The sequence below is a fragment of the Oryctolagus cuniculus genome, chromosome 13 (assembly GCF_051225735.1).
Source record: "Oryctolagus cuniculus isolate XC-2025 breed Fujian yellow rabbit chromosome 13, ASM5122573v1, whole genome shotgun sequence".
In the NCBI taxonomy this organism is placed as follows: domain Eukaryota; kingdom Metazoa; phylum Chordata; class Mammalia; order Lagomorpha; family Leporidae; genus Oryctolagus; species Oryctolagus cuniculus.
The window spans coordinates 101,963,575-101,982,081 of NC_142879.1; the positions used below are offsets into that span (position 1 = coordinate 101,963,575).

General features: G+C 51.2%; 1 protein-coding gene and 1 long non-coding RNA gene across 6 annotated transcripts in view; one reads left to right on the forward strand and one right to left on the reverse strand.

The window, feature by feature from the left end:
- The window catches only part of MPP7 (MAGUK p55 scaffold protein 7), a 239,591-nt gene extending 224,231 nt beyond the window's left edge, over positions 1 to 15,360 (reverse strand). For 4 of the 5 annotated variants that reach the window (XM_008268037.5, XM_089311856.1, XM_089311855.1 and 1 more), the window contains exon 1: positions 15,126 to 15,353. The gene's annotated coding sequence lies outside the window, so the exon portion shown is untranslated. Of the gene's footprint in view, positions 1 to 15,125 lie in introns of all 5 variants that reach the window. The other variant, XM_051821591.3, reaches the window with a different exon arrangement.
- A 205-nt stretch (positions 15,361 to 15,565) lies between these two features.
- On the forward strand, positions 15,566 to 17,717 carry LOC138845074 (uncharacterized). Its single transcript, XR_011381800.2, has 2 exons — positions 15,566 to 15,766; positions 17,369 to 17,717. It is a non-coding gene; the product is annotated as an uncharacterized LOC138845074 (long non-coding RNA).
- The last annotated feature ends 790 nt before the right edge of the window (positions 17,718 to 18,507 follow it).

Sequence of the window (18,507 nt, forward strand, 5' to 3'; positions counted from 1 at the left end):
GGGGAGAGGGACGAACGGGGAAGAGACAGAGAGCGCTCCTGTCTGCCGGTTTGTTCCCCAGATGCCTACAGCAGCCACCTCGGAGCCAGCTTAAGCCAGGCTGAAGCCAGGAGCCAGGAACTTAATCCAGGTCAACCACGTCCATGGGTGGCAGGGGCTCAAGTACTTGAGGCATCACCTCTGCCTCCCAGGGAATGCACTAGCAGGAGCTGAAACTGGGAGTAGAACTGGAACTTGAACTCGGGCACTGGTGTCCCAAGCCGTGATATAACGGCTGCCCCTAAACACCTGCTGTGCCTTTAGTGACTGAGATGGCCACATGCTGCACGGGAGTGCTGGGTTCAAGTCTCACCTCCAGGGTGCGACTCCGGCTTCCTGCCAATGCAGAGGTGCAGGGCAATGGCTCAAGTGACTGGGCTTCTATCGCACACGTGGAAAAGACCTCGACTGAGTTTCTGACTCCCCAGCTGCAGCCCCAATCAGAGGCTGTTGCATTTTGGGAGTGAACAAGCAGATGGTAGAGTTCCCTCTTTCTCTGTCTCTCAAATACATTTAAAAACAAAAAAGAAGGAAAGAAAGAAATCCATGCATTTACACACTAATCATTTACACAAGGCACGCACCAGGGATATTAGATGATGGGAAAACCCCAAACTTCAAAGACATCTCCAATAATTTCTCCTCCTCATCATCAAATCCCCCAAAATTCAAGTCTACATTCAGGCTGAGTAATCTGGCCAGAAACGAATGCATAGAATAATGAAAAAAATAAATAGTGGAAAATGACCACATCTAGGCCTCAAGAGTACAGACTCTAAATGCAAACAGCAATTTAGACCTCGTGTGTGAGATTCGAGGCATCAAAGGCATTTTTATAAAGGATGATATAAAGGAGGCTGGCGCTGCAGCGCACCAGGTAAAGACATTGTCTGCGACGCTGGCATCCCATATAAGTGCTGGTTTGTGTCCTGGCTGCTCCACTTCCCATCCAGCTCCCTGCTAATGCACCTGGGAAAACCAGTGGAAGATGGCCCAAGTACTTGGGCCCCTGCCACCCACATGGGATGAAGCTCCTGGCTCCTGTCTTCAGGCTGGCCCAGCACTGACAAGTGTGGCCATCTGAGGAATGAACCAGTAGATAGAAGATCTCTCTCTCTCTCTCTCTCCCGCTCTCTTTCAACATAAAAAAAATAAAATAAAATAAAAAATAAATAAATAAAATAAAAGGGATGATGACTTCTAGACCAGAGAGAGCACAGACAGCAACAAGACATTGTAACTGCTGTGTTGTCACAAATACTGGGGCCCGGAGGCAGCAACAGTAACACAGGAAGAAAAATGACAGCAGGACACCCTGCGATGAGGCAGGAGGAGATGCCAGCCGCTGGTCACCAACTTGACAGATGGGAACAATCAGCTTTCCAGGGTTGTTAACATCAATACTGTGAATAGTGACCAGTTCTCACCACGTATGGGCTTCAATGTGTGCCGGGGACCATACTAAGAGCTTTGTGTCATCTGACAGAAGAACGCGACTTTTGCTCGCAGCAGGTATGGGGACCAGGCTACCTCAGATAGGAAAACTGAGGTTTGGAGACGCTCAGCCGACCTGCAGTGAGCATCCACCTCCTTAGCTACTAGGGCACACAACAGCCTTAAGGCTTTTGGCTGAGTGCCAGGGCGATAATGGACACGGGTGGAACAAGGAAGGGAAGTGGAGGCAAATTCTCCAGGGCCCTGCAAGATGACGGGCAGAGTCACTGTTAAAGAGAACTCAACCCTTCTTCCTCACCGCAGTGAGGGCCCTGGCAAGCAAAGCAGCGTGCAAGACCCAGCAGAACCTGCTGTCTGCGTGCAGCAGGAAGTGCACGGGGAGCTCCTGTATGCTCCAGTGCATCTCTGATGTCACCCCGGCATGACTGCTGGCAGGTGCACGCCTCCCTGGGAACCCAGCCCCAAGGAAGGGGACGTCTCAGCCCAGTGGCTGCCCACCTCCCAGAGTGTCCCTGCACCTTTGGCTCATCCAACAGGGATGGAGTAGACTCCAAGGCACAGTGGCCTGGGTGGGTGGAAGGGGGGGTTGGGGTCCACCTACCTAGGATAGCAGCGCTCAGCCACACAGCTGCACTGCTTGCAGTGGGTTAAGCCGCCACCTGCAATGCCGGCATCCCACATAGGAGCTTGGTTCAAGTCCTGGCTGCTCTGCTGTAGATTCAGCTCCTTGCTAATGGTCCTGGGAAAGCACCAGCAGGTGGCCCAAGTCCCTGCCTCCCTGCCTCCATGTGGGAGACCCAAATGGGGTTCCTGGCTCCTGGCTTCAGCCTTGGCCCAGCACCTACAGTTGCAGCCATTTGGGGGATGAACCAGTAGATTGAAGATCTGTCTTTTCTCTCTGTCATTCTGTCTTTCAAATAAATAAAAATAAACCTTAGGGGAAGCCTGATTTGGGGCCTGTCCATTTCACTCTTCTCCTTTCTCCCTCTCCTTCCCTCCCCTCCTCTCCTCTCTCCCCCTCCCTCCCTCCCCTCCTCTCCTCTCTCCCTTTCTCCCTCCTTCTACCTCCCTCCCCCACCCCTCCCTCCCTCTCTCTCTGCAGGTGCCCCACATCCACCATGAAGCTTTTGCTACTGTCTGTATCATGCCATTTGGAATTTCAGCCTCTAACACTGTGAGTTCAAGGAGCCTGTCTCAGGAATTTCACTGTAGCATCAAAAAGCTGATAGTGTGATTCAGGGGTCGGCATAAAAAAAATGATGCATCTTCCTGGTATGTCAATTACATGCAATGGAAAATGGCTTTTAATCCATTAAATCAAACGTAAGACCCCAAACAGTATCATGCCTGCAGTGAGCTGTTTTTTGAGGGGTCTCTCAGCTTCTGGGCAAACTTCTGACTCAAAGGGGTATGCTTCGGTGGAAAACAGAAAATTTAGAGCACTAAAATCAAACCAAGTGAGATTCGTGCTTATGCAGATTAATACACAAAGCCAGAGAGGGAAAGATCAAATTCATTCAAAGGAGAGGAAGCTCCCAATGAGAATGCAAAGCTCACACACTGGTCTCCACTCCACAGGACCAGGGCTGGCCTGGGTTTGAATCCTGGTCTCGCTGCTTCCTGGTTCTATGACTCAAAGGCAAACTAGTTAACTGCCTTGTGACTCAGTTTTTCCATCTGTAGAATGGACCTAACAATTCCCACAGGGCTGCTAGGGGAATTCAGCCTGACCGTCGAAGGAGGCCTCACCTTGGGCCTGCAGTAGAGCAGGGGATCAGGCCGTGGCCGCTGGAACTTGTAAACTGCAGTTCTGTCCTTTTCTGTTAAAGCATCCCAAAGCCTTTATGAAGTCCAAAATGAACAGGCAGCAATGCGTCCGTTTGGATAAGGAATTTTGCAATATTGTTCATGTCCCAAGAGACACTTTCAGCCCCACGTGCAAAAGCAAGAGTACCTATCATTACCCAGTTTTAGACTCATCTGCAGGTGAGAATGACCTAGAACCAGAGATGCCACATCAAAATCACAGTGGGTGTTTTATAAAGTGCAAGGCACTGGGGCTGGCGTTGTGGCACAACAGGTTAAGCCGCCATTTGAAAGAGATGGTACAGCAGGTTATGCCACCACCCAGGACGCGATGCTCAAATCCCAGACCAGAGTAGTGGTTTAAGTCCCAGCTGCTCCACTTGCAATCTAACTTCCTGCTCGTGAACTTGGGAAGGCTGTAATGATGGCTCAAGTGCTTGGGCCCCTATGGAGGAGATCTGGATGGAGTTTCTGGATCCTGGTTTCAAAGTCTGATCCAGTCCTAGCTGTTGTGTCCATTTAGAGAGTGAACCAGCAGATGGAAGATGGAAGATGGATCTCTTTCCCTCTCGACCCCTTGCAACTAAATAGCTCTGATGAGATTACTAACAATCAGTGCATACCTGGGTGCTTCACTAAGGAGCCCATTCTGAAATAGACAAGAGGACAGGAAAACACAGGGTGTGCGTGACTCCACCTGCCGCTGGGGCGCAGCCATCACAGCCCCCAGGAGGGGCTCACAGGTGCCCACTGACACCCACACCCTCCTGTGCTGTCCCAGTGGCAGGCTTTGTGTATTCAGCAAGCACTCAAGACCAAGAAAAGGAATGGGGTGGGAGGGGCAGTGTAAAACAGGTTTGGCCAGCAGCAGGAGTAAAGTAAGCAAAGCCTGCAGCGGGTGGCTCTGGGCTCTGCCTTCCCAGCCCTGTTCCTCCAAGCCCCACCCAGAACCTCTTAGGATCCGCAAGACTTGTCCACCAGAGGATCCACATCACCTACTGCGTCTTTTTCTCCCAAAGAAAGCTCTAAATTCTCTATCACCGGGGTTTTCAACCTTGTATATCGCGACAAATTTAACTTTTATTTGTTAACTCATTCTACCCAGTTTCGAATTCATGTAATAATAAATGTCAACTTCTCGCCCACTTTATTTTACTAGAAGTACCCTGAAGGCAAGGCTGGCCTTACACCTTTTCAAATCTGCTCTCAGAAGTCAAAACATTTAAAAGGATAATTCTATGCCATATATACATGACTCTAAAGGCACAAAAAATAGTTTTAGTTCAGAAAAATTCCAAATCCTTTAACAACCCTAAGATGTTCCCACTATTTTTCATATATATATATATATATAGTTAAAGATATTTATTTATTTGAAAGGCAGAGAAACAGAGAGAGGGAAAGACACAGGTAAGGAGAGAGAGAGAGAAAGGTGGAAAGGTGGAAAGGTAGAGAGAGAGAAAGATCTTGCATGTGTTTATTGACTCCCCAAATGGCCGCAACAGGTTGAAGCCAACAGCCAGGAGCTTCACCTGGGCTCTCAATGGGTAGCAGGGGCCTGAGTGCTTGGGCCATCGTCCCCTGCTTTCCCAGGGACATTAGCAGGCAGCTGGGCTGGAAGAGTGCCGCCAGGACTCCAACAGGCGCTGGCATCTGGGAAGACAGCATTGTGAGTGGTGGCTTAACCCACTGCACCACAACGCCAGCTCCTCTACCATTGTTTTAAATTCCCAATGCACTAAGCTACTTTTTTCTCCTTATACTGGTAGTGTCAGGGCTCAGAAAACGACACCCCGAAGTGTGGTGCTTTGGCGGCCGAGAACCGTGGATTCCAGAACACGGGAAGGCCTCAGAGACTGTCTGAGAATCCAGGTCACTCTAACCTCCCCCGACACCCCCTGCCTTCTCCCCAGGTGCAGGCAGGAGCGCCCTCTCGAAGCCCCCTTGAGTGATGGAAGGAAGCTCTTCCACAAGGAACGCAGGTGTCTCGGGCTTCCTCCGACCTGACATCTCAATGGCCAGGGATTGCACCCATATCACGGGAGGGAAGACTGAGCAATGGCACCACACCTCAATGAGACTCTGTCCCACGCTACTGTCTGTCCTTCAACTCCCAGGAAAATCTCTGAGAAGCTGTTGTCTGTGCTTTGGGCTCACTCAGTTTCCCTAAAACCCAGTTACTCCCCCTGTGCAGTGGCCTCCAGAAGCCCCCGCCCCTCCCCTCCACTCTTCCCTGGTTTCTCACGCTGTGCATGGCCATGGAGGTGGACAGTGAGTTCATTTCAGCAGGGCCACGGAGGGCAGAGCGGCAGCCTTCCAGTACCCTGCAACAGGTCCCTCGAGATTTACTTCTAAAAAGCCAGGGCAGCTGGTTGGGAAATGCATCCCATATGTGTGCTGGTTCAAGTCCCGGCTGCTCTACTTCCTATCCAGCTCTCTGCTATGGCATGGGAAAGCAGTAGAAGATGGCCCAAGTCCTTGGGCCCCTACACCCGTGTAGGAGACCTGGAGGAAGCTCCTGGCTCCTGGCTTTGGATCAGCTCAGCTCCAGCTGTTGCAGTCATTCAGGGAGTGAACCAGCAGATAGAAGATCTCTTTCTCTCTGGCTCTACCTCTCTCTGTAACTGTCTTTCAAATAAATAAAATAAATCTTTAGAAAAAAAAGTAATACATAAACATTAAAAACAAAAAGCACTGTGGATTTACAACAGAATAAACTGATCAGAATACATCACGGATGGGGATATACCTTGATATGTAATAGAGGCAGCAATTCATACCACTAGGTTATTCAGTAAAGAAAATGTTGAAACATCCATTTGTTAACCAGGAGTAGAAAAGTATTTCCTCGGGGCTGGCGCCATGGCTCACTTGGTTAATCCTCTGCCTGCGGTGCTGGCATCCCATATGGGCACCGGGTTCTGTCCCGGCTGCTCCTCTTCCAGTCTAGCTCTCTGCTGTGGCCCAGGAAGGCAGTAGAGGATGGCCCAGGTGCTTGGGCCCCTGCACCCGCATGGGAGACCAGGAGGAAGTACCCAGCTCCTGGCTTCAGGTCAATGCAGCGCCGGCCATGGCAGCCATTTGGGGACTGAACCAACGGAGAGAAGACCTTTTCTCTGTCTCTCTCTGTCTATAACTCTATCTGTCAAATAAAAAAAAATAAGATATTTGCAACAGCTAAAATTAGACTAACATCTAGAAAATACCAAACATCTCCTGTATCTTAGGACAGAAAAGGAAGAAGCAGCTAGGCAAGCCTAATAAATTATAAACAAGGCCAAGAATATCTAAATGCCCAGGGCACAAAAGGGGATACCCACAAGGCTAATCAGCAAGTGCTAAGTTACCCAGCCACGTTAGCAATCAGAGACCTGCAAACAAGAACGGCTCCACCTGTTGCATCAGATCGGAAAAAATTATAAAGTCACGAGTGCCAGCAAGGACACTGTGGCAGACAGCAGCTGGAGAGAGTGTAACCCAGGACAGACATTCCGGTAACCATCTGGCGCGAGTAATGCAATGATGCATACACGTGACAGATAGGCATGGGGACAGGTGAGGATGGGGACAGACACAGTGAAATAAAGCAGAGACTGTGCACAGAGCCACAACAGGGGTGTGTTCTGGGGATGGACAGAAGGAGATGACTCCACATCGCACCTCCCTCTGTTGAACCTGACTTACCAGTATCGTGTGCCCCTGCTAAGCACCAATAGCAAAGGTCAAGCCCCCCCCCCCCCATAGTGAGGGAAACCATAAAAAGGCAACAAGTAACATCATGATAAGAATGTGATACAAAGCAGATAAAACCAGTGATTGCAGAGAACAATGCTAAGAGGGGTGGGCTCCCGGGGATCTGCAGAAAGAGAATGAATCAGAGCCGGTGCTGCGGCTCACTAGGCTAATCCTCCGCCTGTGGCGCAGGCATCCCGGGTTCTAGTCCCAGTTGGGGCACCGGATTCTGTCCCAGCTGCTCCTCTTCCAGTCCAGCTCTCTGCTGTGGCCCGGGAGTGCAGTGGAGGATGGCCCAGGTTCTTGGGCCCTGCACCAGCATGGGAGACCAGGAGAAGCACCTGGCTCCTGGCTTCGGATTGGCACAGCGTGCCGGCCACAATGCACCGGCCGTAGCGGCCACTTGAGGGGTGAACCAACGGAAAAAGGAAGATCTTTCTCTCTCTCTCTCTCACTGTCTAACTCTGCCTGTCAAAAAAAAAAAATAATAAATAATAAATAAATAAAATGAATCGGGCATTCAGCACTCAGGCAGGAGGGAGCTCCAAGGACTGTCTGCCTTCAAGGTCACCAAGGACGGGGTCAAGACTGTCATGAGGACGACTCTCGGACACTTCCTGTAATTTAACTCGCAGGAACAACAAAGAGCCGACTACGAGGATTAGCATGAGGGTCCAGCATGCTTTGACCCAACCAGTCCACCTTTTCCACGTGTGTGTGTTTTGGAGAAGGTGGAATGGAAGCATACCCCCAACAGCAAAATTCTCCATCTAGGGGAACCAGGGTTTGGTGCAGTGGCTTGAGTCTTGCTCCGGACGCCCGCATCCATGTCCAGGTACCCGGTTCGAGTCCCATCTACTCCACTGTCGATCGAGCTTGCTAACTAATGTGCACACCCTGAGAGGCAAAAGATGACGACTCAAGCACTTGGGACCCCTGCTGTGTGTCTGGGAGACTGAGATGGAGTTCCGGGCTCCTGACTTCAGCCTCGCCTGTCACCGGCTGTTGCAGCCAGTTGGAGAGTGAACCACTAGACAGAAGATCTTTCTTTCTCCCTCTGTCTCTGTCTCTCCCTCTCTCTCTCTGTGTCTGTTTCCCTATTCTCTCTCCATCTCATTGCCTTTCAAAAGTTGGAAATACATAAATTAAAAATATATTATATAATGAATTTTTTAAATGTTTCTGGAAAAGATTCACAAACTTTTCTTTCACTCATTACATAGTAATTGAGTACTTGCATTGCCCCCTGCCCTCCCCAGCACAGAGCTAGGAAATGAGGATTAATATAAAATCCCTGTCCTTAAAGATCTCAACTCAATTTTATAAAACTCAGAATTCTACTTATTTCATATACTACTGGGTGCCTACCAGCCACTGTTCTTACACCTTTGAGCTCAGTCAACACACAACATAATGCAACATGTTCGCCTTTGAGATGAAAACAGAGGCTAACAAACTTGCCTGAGTAGGGCTGGCACTGTGGCGCAGTAGGTTAAGTTGCTGCTTGCAGCATGGGCATCCCATATGGACACCAGTTTGAGTCCTGGCTGCTGCACTTCCAATCCAGCTCCCTGCTAATGGCCCCTGGGAAAAGCAGCAGAAGATGGCTCAAGCTCCTGGCTCCTGGCTTAGGTCTGGCCCAGCCTTGGCCGTTTTGGCCATTTGGGGAGTGAACTAATGGATGGAAGATCAATCTCTCTAACTCTGCCTCTCAAATAAATCAATAAAAAAAAAAAAAAAACTCACTTAAAGAACAGGTCAGTGAGAGAGCAGGGATTCAGACCCTGATGTTTCAAGTTCAAATCTGACATCAACCACTCAGACTCAGGTACTACACAAAGTTCATGGAAAATGGAAAGAAAAGGTATGTTTATTTTGGGGCAAAACATTTTTGAAATCCATGCCTAGTTTTTTCACAAACTTCTGGGAGCTCTCCCCTATTCTACTCAGCGTGGTCCCTGAACTTGTAGCACCACCATGACCTTGGAAGGCAGTAGAAATTGCAAACTGTCAGGACCCACCTAGATCTGCTGTCAGACACCCAGGAACCCAGCTTGCACAGTCCTCCATGCGAATGTTCCAGAACCAGGGGGTCTCAGTTCTTCATACCAAGCTGAATGTTAAGGGCCAAAGGATTCCCATTTTGAAAATCCCAAGATGTAACATTGCTATCCAATTTAAAATGACTGCATGCAAATCTAAGTGATGTGAATTTACTGCCTCACTACCCACAGCCCACCAACTTCTGCCCCACACCTGCCCTAATGCCCGGCCTGCACCCTGAGCACACCACCTAACCACAGTGTGCTATCACAGGCCCTTCCTGGGTGCTGAATCAAACTCAGAAATGGCAAGGAGCGTGGAGGTCAGGGCCGACCCGCCGACTCCTGGGAAGCAAAATCAGAGCCATATTAGGAAGGGGCAAAAAAATAGTTTGAGGATCTCCAGAGGAGCTTGACAGATCTCAGGCTGTGATGCCATAATCCTTTTTAACCCCGGGCTCGACTCCAAATTCTTACAGCCCTTCAGCAAACTTCCATTGCCAAAAAAGAAGTGAAAGCGCTCCGGAATGTTTCAGTCTCAGGACTCGAACCGCTTTTGAATACACACAGAGGTGAACCGTCTTTCAGAGAGAGCCTTGTTATCATGAGTCTCGCTAAGCAGCACCTGAGGACACATCAGAGGCTGCTCCGACACAGTCATCCCGCAGTGTCCATGGGAGACTGGATCCAGAATCTTCCACACACACCCCACGCCAACATCCATGGATGCTCCCGTCCCTTATATAAAGTGGCACAGGATCTTCATGGAACCGGATGCACATGTTCCTTCTTCAAATCCTCTCTATATGATTCATGGTAACTAATTTTAAGGTGTACGCACAGTTATTATCAGGTAGGAGGAAATCTGGTCAGTACAGATGCCACTTTGTTACTGTAGCAGAAGCAAAGAGATGGAGGGTTGACCAGATGCACTACAGGAAAAGGCACCCGGAATATCCCTGCCATTCACCTATACCTGCATATTGTAGCCTCCTACCTGGTCCTTGCCGTTTCCAAGTGTCGAGACAACAAGCTCACTCTCCCCAGGCCCAGTGACCTGTGTGGATTACAGTGGATCTATTCCTAAAAGGGGCTTTTTCAAAGGGGTGGGGGAAGACAAAGATGCTGAGAAACCAAAGTGCACTCCAGCCCAAACCGCAATTCGAGAACATACTGGAAACCAGAGAATGCTTGAAAGTCTGACTCACCTGCACACTGCTCATTCGTTTTATAGAGCTCAGGATTCTACCTTTTTTGTTTTTTGACAGGCAGAGTTAGACAGTAAGAGAGAGAGAGACAGAGAGAAAGGTCTTCCTTTTTCCGTTGGTTCATCCCCCAAGTGGCAGCTACGGCCGGCACTGCGCCAGTCCAAAGCCAGGAGCCAGGTGCTTCCTCCTGGTCTCCCATGAGGGTGCAGGGCCCAAGCACTTGGGCCATCCTCCACTGCACTCCCGGGCCACAGCAGAGAGCTGGCTTGGAGGAGGGGCAACCGGGACAGAACCAGCACCCCAACCGGGACTAGAACACGGAGTGCCGGTGCCACAGGCAGAGGATTAGCCAAGTGAGACACGGCGCCAGTCAGGATTCTACTTTCTTCAAGAGAGGAAACTGCACCTCTGAAGACTGAAGAGTACCCAGCCCCAGGCTGGACCACAGGCGTGTTATAAACCCAGGCATCCACTGCCTGCAAGTCCTGGCTGCTCCTTAGGGGATCCGGCTCCCTGCTGATGCGCCTGGGAAAACAGGAGATGGCCCAGCCACCCACGTGGGAGAGCCAGATGGAGTTCCTGGCTGGAGTGATGCAGCGGATGGAAGATAACTCACTCACTCTCTCCATCTCTCCCTCTAACTCTGACCTCCAAATAAATAGAACAGACCTCTAAATTAAAGAAACCTGACTTAAGATGCTTCTAGACCAGCATGAAGTCTTCAGAGAGAAGCTGACTTGAGGGTGGCTTTGTCACACGTCCAGCTATTCACGACCACCAGCCTTTCCGTGCCCCACCACGGCCTGGCCACATGGCCAAGAAGCACCTCACTGGAAGACGCAGCCTGCTTCCAATTCCCCCTGGCACGTCGCCAGCACCCTGGAACCAGGCGCACTTCTAAGAAACATTACCAGGACTCTCCTCCCCAGCCTGGTGTCAGGGCTAAGGAAATAAACACGCGCCAACCACCGAAAGAGCTCGTCTGGCTTCAGCTCTGATCCAGTGTGCTCTTGGAACACCTCACAAAATGCAGCCATCCCCGAGGGTCCTCCCGCGGCTTGAGCATTGCCGTGTCCGTACTGAAAATGGATGTATATGGCTTTTTATCAAAGCAACAGCTGTTTCCTATTCATTCTGTCACCAGCCTGGCCTGACGGGCTCCTATCAGCAGCCAGAGAGACGAACACTTCCCTTCTCTTTTATTAAGTTAAGCAAGCCGCTTATTAATATGATTACAGTGGGGACAGCACTGTGGCACAGCAGGTTAAGCCACCGCCTGCAATGCCAGTATTCCATATGAGTACCAGGGTCACCGATTTGAGTCCCGGCTGGTGCGCTTCCAATCTAGCTCCCTGCTAATGTGCCTGAGAAAAGAACAGATGATGGCCCAAGTGCTTATTCTCCTGCCACTCACATGGGAGACCCAGATGGAGTTCCAGGCTCCTGGTTTTGGCCTGGCAAACTCAGTCATTACGTCCATCTGGGGAGTGAACCTATAGATAGAAGATTTCTCTTGCGTTTGTGCCTCTCTCTCTCTGTAACATGCTTTTCAAATAAATAAGTAAATCCTCAAAAAACATATTATAATAAAAAAATATATTTATCAAATGAAAGTTCAAGAAAGTTTTACATGCCTAGAAAAGTAAATTTTCACTTCTGCATCCGTTCCTAGTAGGTATCAAATAATCTCACTATACACCCACTTTGCCACTTGAATCAGTCATCTAAGAAAGCAAAGTGTCCCCAGAGCTCTGTCCCAATGCACCTAAGATTTAACCTACAAGTGCCAGGTGTTGTAACCCAGTAAACATCCCATATCAGAGCCCAGTGTGCAAGGCCCAGCGGCTCCACTTCCAATCCAGCTCCCTAGTAAGACACCAGAGAATGCAGCAGAGGATGGCCGAAGTGCTGTGTCCCTGCCACTCACATGGGATGGAGTTCCTGACTCCTGGCTTCAGCCTGGCCCAGTTGCAGTTGTTGCCATTTGGGGAGGGAACCAGCAGACAGAAGATCTGTCTCAGGGTCGGCGCTGTGGCGTAGTGGGTAAAGCCGTTGCCTGCAGGGCCGGCATCTCATATGGGCACTGGTTTGAGTCCTGGCTGCTCCACTTCCAATCCAGCTCTCTGCTGTGGCCTGGGAAAGCAGCAGAAGATGGTCCAAGTCCTTGGGCCCCTGTACCTGGATGGGAGACCTGGAAGAAGCTCCTAGCTCCTGGCTTTGGATCAGGGCAGCTCCAGCTGTTGCAGCCAATTGGGGAGTGAACCAGCAGATGGAAGACCTCTCTCTGCCTCTCTGCTCTCCTTCTCTCTGTGTAACTCTTTCAAGTAAATAAATAAACCTTAAAAAAAAAAAATTGTCTCACTCTGCCTTCCCCCACCCCATCACTCTTTCAAATAAATAAATCCTTAAAAATGTAGATTTAAATAAAACACAATCCATTTAAAAATATATAAGAATGCATAATAAAGACAAATAAATCTACATTCTGATCTGGGTTCCTAACCCACAGGGAGAACTAAAGAGCTTTTTAGCAGGGGCTTTTTCTGAAATTACTAACAATTTCCTTTACTTTAAGTTAAGCTACTTGTTCCTTCCACATCATTTCATTTCAGAAAATCCCCTGAAGGGACAAAGGTACTCATGGCAATTCTGAGTGCAGTGATGACAGATATGTTGCAGTATGTCTGCATCTCTGACCATGAAATGTTTATAAGAAAAAGAATCGTCTTGGGGGCGGGTGCTGTGGCGTAGCGGGTAAATCCCATATGGGCGCCGGTTCCAGCTGCTCCACTTCCGATCCAGCTCTCTGCTGTGGCCTAGGAAAGCAGTGGAAGACGGCCCAGGTGCTTGGGCCCTTGCACCCATGTGGGAGACCTGGAAGAAGCTCCTGGCTTCAGACTAGCTCAGTCCTGGCTGTTGCAGCCACTTGGGGAGTGAACCAGCAGGAGAAGCTTCCTTCAATCTCTCTCTCTCTTTCAAATAAATAAATAAAATCTTGAAAAAGAGGGGAAAAAAAAACTATCTGAAATCTCCAATTAGCAGCATCCAGTGCACCCTCTAATGGAAGCCAAGTCATGTTGTGATTGATTAATTTTAATGGAGACAGAGGGGGAGGGAGGGCAAAGAGGGAGAAGAAACAAATCAGAATCCTTGAAAATCAGGGAGCATCTGGGGGCTGTGAGGCAAGAATCCAGGCAAGTACTTCACCAACAGAAACTGGATGACCAGGCTGGAGTCACCAGGAGAAGAACTGTTTCCTTTAACAGAGGCGGCAGGATTCTTAATGGAAATGTGTGCTTGGGCGCTGGCAGCTTTAACTTGACAGGAGAGTAAAACGTTAAGGAAAAGGCGACCAAGCATAAATAAGCCAGCAGGGAAATCAAGGCAGAGCTACACCCCACAGGCCTGCGGAAGTAATGCCAAAATGTGCGTGCAACACGTAGCAGACTGCACGGGTTGGGGGCAAACTAGGGACTGCTTCCCCCTCAGTGGAGTTCCCATCCAGTCATCCACAAGGCACGCCCTTGTTCCTATAACTAATCACATTAGTGGGCGGATAACCCAGCAGTACCCTGGAGCTTCCGAAACCTTGACATCACCCCAGCGTGGACGCCAGCTCCACCCTGACCCCCACACACCCTTGAGTTATTCCAATTAGGAAATTATTCTTTCCGCCCTCTACAAACATCGAGACTTCACACACCAAAGCCAGAAGTCAAAGTGCAGTAGGCTCCATCCGCGTTTACCATACTATTTCAAGTCAATTCAGAAGCCAGACCACGTAAACTTCCCAAAATTTAAAACACAGATTTGCACACAAGAACACTAAGTTGTGTTTGGTTTGGATTCTTTTTGCCTGTGTGGAAAATTACCTTTCTGGTGAAATTCCAAACATCTTAGCAAACTGCGGGTGGGGTGGTGGGGGTGGGGGGAGAGACAAGGGAACAAGCCCTAAGAACCAGGATTTCTTTACTTGCAAATCACCTGGACCCACGTGATCAGATCTGGGTGTAGGAGCTCAGCTGGGCTGTGGGAACCCTGGCCCAGCCCTGGGATTAAAGGCGCTCAGGGGTCAAACAGGGCGGGAATCCGAGGCCTGCGGAGCTGTCAGCTGTGAAATGGGCCTCACCAGGAGCGCACAGCCCTGAGCGTCCCCGGGAGACGCCCTCCAGGGACACGCAGTTCGCGGGACCCAAGTGAACCCGCGTGGACGGCACGCTGTCTCTCCCCGGGGGCCACCGCTGCAGACACCCTGCGCGTGGGGCTTCTCCCTCCGTGAGGCAAACTCGCTGATACTCCACCACGGGCAAAGTATCGCCGCCCGGGTGGCAGGTGTACCTGGGCGCAGGTGTACCCGGGCACACCCGGGGAAGGCCAGGTGTCCCCCGGGGCGGGGCCCACGCCCCGCCCACCCACAGGCGAGCCACGCCACGGGGGTCCACGCCGGGGGAAGCCCCCGGGCCAGCTCGCGGGAAAGGCCGCTTTGAGTTTCTAACCGCAGCGCACGAGTGGAAGACGTCAGCGAGCACCCCGCACGCCGCAGGGCGCCTCAACATGACCCGAGGCGGGGAAGAAACAGGCGCACACACACACCGCACCCGGCTACCCCGCTCTCCGGCTCCCCGCTCCCGGCTCTCCCACCCGCCGGGAGCCCGCGCCCGCGTCCCGCGGAGCCCCGCACCTGCACGCGCGCCACCCCACCCCCACCGCCGCGCAAGGTGCCGGCGCCGGGAGAGGCTCCCGGAGGGCGAGGGGCCCCGCCGCCCCGCTCGGCCCGGCCGCCGCCGACCTTGCAAACCCGCGCTCCGACCCCGCGCCTCGGCTTCGCGCGCCCCCCAAGTACCTGGCTCCCGGCGGGCGGTGGTCTGTGGGGGAGCGCGCTCGCTCCGGCCGCTGCGAGTCCCCGGGTCCCGCAGCTCCGGAGGCGCCGCCAAAGGGAACAATCAGCAGCCCGCGGGCTCGGCGACTCCGCGGCGGGCGCAGACGTTGGAGCCCGGCGGCAGCCCGGCGGCCCCCACCTCCAGCCCGGGGAGGAACCGCCTGGGCCCCCTCCCTCGGGGGGGCGGTGCTGAGGCCGCGGGGGCGTGGCCGCAGCCACCCGCGGGGGGCGGGAGCCTCGCGGACGCTGCGTCAGAGGCGCCTGCTGATAGGCTGCGGCCACGGTAGGCGTCTCAAATTCGCAGACAGCCCCTCCGGTGGAACTCCCTCATTGGCCGGGCGGAGAAAACAAAGCGGAGCCCTGATTGGTGACGGCGGTGAGGCTCCGCCCTCCCAGCCGCAGTCAGCGCTAACTCCGCCCCCCGGCCGCCCGGTTCTCTTCCCGCAGGTTCCCGGGCCTTTGTGGGGTGCGCTGCTTGTCTGGGGGAGCCCAGGACCCCCCAGCTTCGCTCGCCCGCTGGCCGTAGAGCTGCGTGTGAACGCGGAGAATGGCGTTGTTGGAAACGCCGCCCGAGGCTTCGCAGCCTTGCAGGTGTTGTCACCCAGGTGAGATAGGTGACGTGGCTGCTTAGATCCTTAGTGAGCCTGCATCTCTTCGTAATCAGAAAAAAAAATTAGAGAAGTATAGAGAATGGTAAAAACAAATAGAAAAATGAGTAAGTATAGAGAATGGTAAAAAAAATTTGTAAGACATAGAGAATGGTAAAAAAAAATTTTTTTTAATTAAAAAATGTTAAAAATTGGGAGGAGGGTCTCCAGGGGACGGGTTCCTCCTCAGTACAGTAACAGTCAACGTGCTGGACACCTGGGGGCCACCAAAAACCATGAGCAGTCAACCCCTTCGGCCCCTTGAAAAGCCCTGCAAATGTGAGCCAAGGAGAGCAAAAGCCTGCAAAGGCCGCGAAAAAAAAAAACAGCCAGGAAGAAGTCAAGCTGCAGAAAGAAATTCCGCAGATACAAATCGGGAAGCTCAGCTGAAGCCGGAAATTACAAGGAAGACAAGAAAGTGACAGCGTTTACCAGCCCCTGTGCTTGCAATCCAGCTCCCTGCGGGTGCACCTGGGAGGCAGCAGAGGGTGGCCCAGGTGCTTAGGCCCCTGCCACCCATGGGGGAGACCTGGATGGGATTTCTGGCTCCTGGTCACCCCACGGCCCAGCCCTGGTCATTGTGGGCATCTGGGGGGAGTGAACCAGCAGATATGTGATTCATTCTCCCTCTCCCTTTCTCTCTCTTTGCCTCTCCCTCCTCCCTCTCTCTCCCCTCCTCCCCCACACTGCCTTTCAAATAAATACAAGCATCCAAAAAAAGGGTTTTTTTCTGAATAGTGCTAAGCAGGAGAAATAATGTATTAAAACAAAAACGTGACAACAGACTTTGGAAACCAAACGGCCAGTATCAATGGCCCATAATTACACTCATCTGAGCTCTCCAACCCCACCTGCCCTCACTCTCTCCAGCTGCCTTGGAGTTCTAAGCCAGGCACCTCCCCCAACAACTCTGGGAATTGTATAATAGTGAAGGGGGAAAGAAACAGGCGGTTGACGAAAATCAAGCCTAGGGAAAGAGAGGAATGTGCGGTTGACATCTACACCAAGTGAGGCTGGGGGCCAGCATCCAGCCCGGCAGTGACAATGCCTGCCTCCCTTGCCAAAGTGCCCGGCTTCCAGTCCCAGCTCTGACCTCTGGAAAACCAGCCCTGCCTGACTTCCAGACACCCCTGTTAGCTGAGGAGCATCAAAAGCACATTCTGGGGGCAAGTGTTTGGCCCCGTGTGGACACTCACATCCGCTACCTCGGTCCAAGTCCCAGCTCCACTCCCTATCCCAGCTTTCTGCTGGTGCAGGTTCTGGGAGGCAGCAGTGCCGGCCCAAGTCGTTGGGTGCCTGCCACCCACAGCCTGGCTGTTAATGGGCATTTGGGGAGAGGAGAGGATGGGAGCTCTTTGTCTCTCTGCCTCTCAAAAAACAAAGACCACAGAAGCTGATTCAAAAAACAGGACAAATTTTTTATTTCCTCTTAATTCCTGAGAATAAAGTAAAGCTCTTTGGAAGAAAAAATGACCTTAGTACCTAACAATGAACTTTAAAAAAAAAAAAAAAACAACTCTTAAACAGAAACCTAAACAGTAGCCCAAAAATTTGTATTAGAACAGGAACCCCGGGGGCTGGCTCTGTGGCATAGCAGATGAAGTTGCCACCTGCACTGCCGGCATCCCATGTGGACGCTGGTTCCAGGCCCAGCTGCTTCACTTCCGATCCAACTCTGCTATGGCCTGGGAAGGCAGTAGAAGATGGCCCAAGTCCTTGGGCCCCTGCACCTGGATGGGAGACCCGGAAGAAGCTCCTGGCCCTGGCTCTTGGCTTCAGGTCAGCGCATATCCGACCCTTGCATCCATCTGGGGAGTAAACCAGCAGATGGAAGACCTCTCGCTCTCTCTGCTTCTCTGTAACTTTGCCTTTCAAATTAATAAATAAATCTTAAAAAAAAAATAAGAAATCTGAGCAGGTGAATTAGAGTTAACATCCAAATATTTTTAAAATTATGTACAAAGTGGGGAAAGGAAGAATTTAGCATTGCCTACTATGAACAAATTAGAAAGAATACCACCCAAGAGTTTTTTTTTTTCTACAACATTGCCTGAAATTCCACCATTAACATCCTTTCTTTGGGATAAAATCATTTATCTCTGAGATTATTCATTTACTTGTCAAACATGCAACCCGTATCGATCACCTGATACTAAGCACTCAGAGTGCAGCCTTAAACAAGACAGACTTGAAGTTGTGCTTGTGAGGAGACAGATTGGAACTGGGAAACAGATAAACTCACAGAGCGGAGAGGACAAAGAAGAGGAGAAAAAAGCAACCGGAAGAACGGAAACAGACTTCCAAAACACTTCAGGGAGAAAAGAGATGTGAAATGCCACCTCAACACGGAAACACCAGCTTGACAAAGCTGCAGGGCATAGGGAAACGGAGGCAGGAAGAAAGTGATGTGTGGGGCCAGCGCTGTGGCGTGGTGGGTGAAACTGCTGCCTGCAGTGCGGGTCTCCCACGTGGGCAGAAGCCCCTGGAAGAGAGATCGACTCTCCGTTTAGCCTTGTCTTCTCCTCTCTGGCATAGCCTTCTGCATCTTCATCAGTTGACCTTCCAACACTAGCAGACACTGAGAAGGTCCTGTGGCAGGGCCACAAAGACAAAATGCTGGAAGCCAGGGTGTGTCCAAGTATCTCAGCCCGCCCAGCTGATAATCACAAGCAAGCCAAAAGTTGCAACGACGAATAGTA